A 6,000-nucleotide genomic window follows, 5' to 3' on the forward strand; every position below is an offset into this window, starting at 1 on the left:
CCTCCTCTTCCTCCTGGTCCTGGACAGCCTAATTACCAGATATTTTTATTGATCTGCTGGATTTGGTCCCGAAATCCCCTTCTCTGTCTACCAGACAGATCTGGAGTAAAGTCCTCATCCTGAGCTGGGGGTCTGGGGGTGGGTGGGGGTGTGAACCCACCTGTTAATATCATCAGAATAGTGTGCAGACATGGCCCCTGGACCCCCCATCTGATGGATGGATGGATGGATCGAATGATGGATGGATGGATGGATGGTGGATACCAGATATGATCTCTATCAGCAGCAGGTTGCAGACAAGCTCATTATGCTTACATCATACTGTAAATCCCTTATTTAGAGGTGTTGCTTAGCTTTGGGGTTTGTTTTGAAATTAGTCTGAATGACATCACTTCTCATGCTTTACCTCAGTCTGTGCAGCTAAAACCTGTTCAGTTTAGATCGCAGAGAGAACTCATCGGCTCTTCCTTCAAACAGCTCAGCTCCAGTACGGCAATCAGGAAAATTAAAATCAGACATGTATGATATGATGCAGACCCTTACCAAATTGGTCTTATGCTTTAAAATTTTCCACATTTTGTCCAAAATCAAACGTTTATGGATTTTCTGTGACAGGCCAACACAAAGTAGAAGAGGAAGGGAAGTGGCTCTTGGATTTCAACATATTTTTACAAATAAACCTGAAAAGTTTGGTCTGTTTTCGTGTTTAGCTCCTTTACCCTGATACCCCTAAATAAAATCCATTGCGGCCACCTGCCTTCAGAAGTCCTTTCATAGTAACCAGAGTCTCCAGCTGTTTGTAATTTAATCTGAGTCTAACTGCAGATGTTCTGTTTCTGGCCTCAGAGGTCTGTTAGAGAACCTTAGAGAACAAACAGCATCATAAAGGCCAAAGAACACAGCAGACAGGTCAGGGAGAAAGTTCTGGTTCAGTTTAAAGCAAGGTTAGGTTCTACAACAATCCCCCAAGCTTTGAACATCTCGCAGAGTTCTGTTCAATCCATCATCTGAACATGGAGAGAGGATGGACCAACGTGCAGACCTGCCAAGACATGGAAGTCCAGCATCACAAAATGAATCTGAAACTTTCTAAAGAAACAAAACATACATTTCCTGTTTTATAGAAAACTTAAGCCAAGAGAGTAGCAGTAATCTGAAAGCTGGTGTTGCTCCTGGGAACAGAAAACCAAAGGAACGACACAAACCAAGAACAGCAGATGCAAACTGAACCAGAGTTGGTTGTACCGCAGGAGGCTGAAGAGCATGAGGTGCACTTTATCTGCTTGGCTATAAAACTGTCTGCTTTTTAGCAATATGGAGGTAAACTGCTCTGTGCTCTCACCTGATTAAAGAGGCTGAATATGGTGAAAGCAAGCAGTAAGTAAAAGTGTTTAAACTGTAAATAACATGCAAATGTTCAACTATTGCTATGCTGTAGCAGGTTCCGCTTCTGCTTTGAGCGGCTCCATGAAGGTTCACAAGTCTGAGCTGAGAGAATCTCAGTCTCACTTCACATATATGCTGCTGCTGCGAATGGTGATATTATTCTTCTGAATTATTAGACAGAGTTCGCAGAAGAAGAAGCAGAAGCTGCATCAAAGTGAGCCGTCTGACCAACACTACCAGTAACCGTGTGAAGATGTCAGGACTGTATGTCTGTGGGCTCACAGAGTCCACATGAAGAAACCGCCTGTACTGAACATCTGTCGGACCTTTGACTTTAACAGAGCTGATCTCAGCCAGCGGGTCCAATCATGATTCAAACTCATTAAGCAGAGAAGTCAGATGAAGTAAGACTAACACATCTCCTGCAGCAGCTTCACATGTTTCAGAGTCAGTGTACTCGGATGGTGATGGTGCCGATAAGGATGTTGTTGCTGAGGCTTTGCCTCGTCCGTCTCCTTCCTTCCTCTTCTATGATGGCATGCAACTCAGAGGAGGTGTGAAAATGGCGGGTTATTTTGGTTTGTCACGCTCAGACTCTGAGAAACTCTGACCTGCGACACTGTTGCTTGTGGGAATTTGTGAGCTCTCATTTCATCTTAGCCTTCTCAGGATAAGCAGACATGCATTGAGGCTGAAACGGGCTAAGTTCTGAGATGATCTTCTAAACCTGCTGAAAGGGCCATCCAAAGCTGTACTGATTTGGCGTGCAGGGAGCATTTTTGTGTGCAAAGGTGTAATGTGGTCCCAGTTTTCATTGCAGCTCTGAAATCTTGATAAACCCATCTGCAAAAAAGGCAGACACAGAAACAGGAAACTGTTTCTGCTCTGATGAATTCTGCAGATTTGATGTCTCTGTCGGCCAAAAAATCCACAAAAAGCTTCCAGATGCTCGGAAAAGGGCTGGAGTCTGAGCAGATGAAGCTTCCATGAAATATCAGAGACACCTGTTAGTAAAACAGCTTCATCCTCAGTGGAAGAGGTTCCATGTGAACTGAATGATGCAATGCGTAGTCAGTTTAAAAATAGTTTCTTTCTGGTTAAGTGCTGCACACCTTCAGTTCCTCACAGAGTCCATAAACCATGAAGATATCGTGTGCTGAACGTTTTTAAGAAATTAAGTCAGCTCCATTAATGTGTAACTTTGAGTAAAACCATGCTGGGAGGGCCTTCCTTCTTCGTGCACACAGACAAAACGTGTTCATGGACCAGCGAGCAGCGTCACAGAACTCATTAGCTGGTTCTACCAGAATTTTATAGCAGAAGCAGACAGGATGAGGATTTATGCCTGCTGTTGTTGTTTAACCCTCAGCTCACAAACATTCACACATGTTCTGCTTGTTGGAGATTACATTTAGCTTCAGTTTTTTTCCAATCTAACCTGGATTATGTTTGATTTATAGATTATATGTGATTTACCACATATGGAAACAGGATTGCTTTCATAATCCTCATAGTGGGCAGAAGCCATCTTCACCTCCACTGAGATGCCAGAGGGTCGGGTGGGTCCAGAAGGATTCAGACACAGTCAGGCCGAGTTTTAGGTGGAAATTATTCCTTTCAGGCCCCAGCTTGGGGGTGAAGTTCTTCTTATAGGTTACCTCGTCGTGTTTCAGGAAGACAGACTTACAGTACTTTGAAAAAGTATTAATACCCCACTTACTGTTTTTCTCGTTCCAACCACAAATTGATATATGGAAGGAGGATGATAGATGAAACATGAAAAATGCGGTGTGCATCTGTATTCAGCGCTCTGTCAGTACTCTTCAGAACCACCTTTCACTGCAGGTCTTCTGGGTTTGTCTCCAATCAGGTATCAACATCTACGGGCTGACAGTTTTCTTTGTAAAACAGATCAAACTGGGGTGCAGTGCTGTTGGCACTCGGGATTATGCGCGCGACCCATGTACGGAGGAGGCCTAAATCCTCAACGCAGGCCGTCGCAGGATCGAATCCTGGGCCCAGCGATGTTGTCTGCGAACCCTTCCCCCATTCTCTCCTTCAATTCCTGTCTGCTTACTGTCAAACATTAAAAAAATAAAGGCCTCTAGTGCCTAAAAAATACTTTAAAAAGCAGAACAATCTCAGACAGACTGGATGGGGAACATCTGAATATGCTTTGATGTAAACCATCCCATTGTATCTCTGGCTGTATGTTCGGGGTGGTTGTCCTACTGGAAGGTGAACCTCCACCCCAGCAAGCTTCTAACAGGTTTTAGCTCCACCCATCTTCCCATCAGCTCTGTGCAGCTTACCTGTCCCCGCTGAAGGAAAGCATCCCCACAGCATGATGCTGCCACCATCGTGTTTTACCATGGCTATCATGTGTTCAGGGAGATCTGCAGTGTTAGCTTTCCTTCATCCTTAGCGTATAACTTTGCGGCTGAATCCAAATCCATGCCACATTTTCTGATCTGTTGGTAAAATAAAGTTGAAATATCATTTTGAAAAATAATGCGCTACTTTGTGTGTCCATAAGATAAAATCCAATAAACTATGCTGAAATTTGTGGCTGTAATGTGACGAAATATGGGAAACTCTGAGAGGAATGAAGAGTTTTCCAGTGTAGCTCCATTAAAAAAAAAAAACAGATATTTCCAGGAAAACAATCAGTGATGTGATTTTACATATCTCTGCTTCATCTGGACAGATAATCCTCTGGGTTAAATGGATCCAATGGAAATTAAGCCGGTCAAACTCAGTAAACAACATGTAGCCTTGATCTGATTGATCACTGATTTCCTGACGATTTGAGTGTTTGTCACTAACGATGCAGATAATCCTCTTTTTAGCAAAAGATCTGAAGCTGTTTGCTGTTTACCATCACTACCGCAGCAGCAGCTGCTGGAGCAGAAAACACAGAGGGAGGGGCGCCTCGGGTCTGACGAGGATTGGGGACACCTCAACGTTTGGAAGACGTACAAACAGTCGGTGCTTTCAGGTTGCTGGGCGGAGCCCGTTTCAGGCTTAGATTTTTACACTTTTGTTCTCAGGGAAACAAATGATCCAGCTGGAGGTTTTGTTTGTTTGGGGGATGTTGCTCATCTCCATGTTGGGTCCACATGTGATCTGACCTGAAGGGAAACCAAATCCTCGCTTAGTTCTGCTGTAACTGCAGTTTGGATTGAAACAAAGTTCCTCGTGGCTCTAATTTAATACATTTCTTCATATGTACTAACAGTCAAAAATGTGGACACCCTCTCATTCAATACTTTATTTTTATTCCTACCTCTGGGAACCACTTCAGGTGACTACTTCATGAAGCTCGTCGAGAGAAGGCCAAAAGTGTGCAAAGCAGTAATCAAAGCAAAGGAGGGCTTTATTAGACTGTCTAAAATATAGATGTTTGGAGTTATTTTACAATATTTTGTTTGCTACATACTTTTTTATATATTTTGCTTCATAGTTCAGTACAATGTAGAAAGTAAAAAAAGCTGCACATTTTGGACATAAAAATAAGATTATGAGGACATTATCCACCTGTTAAGCCAAGCCAAGGCAAGCCAACTTTAATGATAAAGCACTTCAAAAACAGCAGGTACTGAACAAAGTGCTAAACAAGAATGAATAAAATAAATGAACAAAAACATGAGATTTTGAAACAAATAAAATTATAGAAATGAAACCCAAGTTAAAGCAACAACTAGAAAATACGACATGAACAAATAAAATAAAATAACTTTTACTGAGTCAAACACCAAAGATAAGAGGTGGGTTTTAAATGCAGATTTAAAAATAGAGAAGATAAAACAGGTTACTGTTAAATGTTCTTTATGAGGAGAAATCTTATATATTAACTATTTGTTTTTAAAACAGCAGTAAAATACTGAAATAGTTCCTAGCGTGTGTCACACACTAGTTGAGCCGGTTTGATCGCAGCTAAGTGAACATAAAAGGCAGCTGCTGCTGCTGAAACTCCGGAAGGTTCATTAGCTTTATATCTTTCCACAGAATCGTCCCTCTGAACATCTGGATTCAGCTGAATTTAGCCGCCGACCCTCTGAAACGTTACACAGACTGGCCGCATCCCCTCAGGATGACTCAGAGTAAAGTCAAGTCATGTCCAAGTATATGGCACATTTAAACAGCCTCAGATGACTAAAAGGTGTACAAAGATTAAAACACCATGTGATGACTCTGTTCTTCTGGTCCCACTGAAACTGTCTCTTCTAGGATTTAGGGTATGATCAACAGCAGAATGAGCATTTTATATGCTGGTTGTAACATTTATGTCACACAGGATCTGCTGAGGTACTTTCCAACATTGCAGTGGTTATAAAACATCTTCAGTTTAATTAGAAATGCTACATTTTCTTTACAGGGCCAAAAGTTTTCACACTTCCTTCACATTTTATAACTTGCAACCACAAACATTGATGGGTTATATGTGACAGAGCAACACAAATTAATCAAAGGGCAGTGATTCAAAGTTTTCTACAATTTTTACAAATGAAATCTGAGAAGTGTGGCATGCATTTATATTCAGCCCCCTGAGTTGATACTCTGTAGAACCACCTGTGGTTGCAGGTCCAGCTGCAGGTCTTTTGAGGTTTGTCT

The sequence above is a fragment of the Girardinichthys multiradiatus genome, chromosome 13 (assembly GCF_021462225.1).
Source record: "Girardinichthys multiradiatus isolate DD_20200921_A chromosome 13, DD_fGirMul_XY1, whole genome shotgun sequence".
Classification (NCBI taxonomy): Eukaryota; Metazoa; Chordata; class Actinopteri; order Cyprinodontiformes; family Goodeidae; genus Girardinichthys; species Girardinichthys multiradiatus.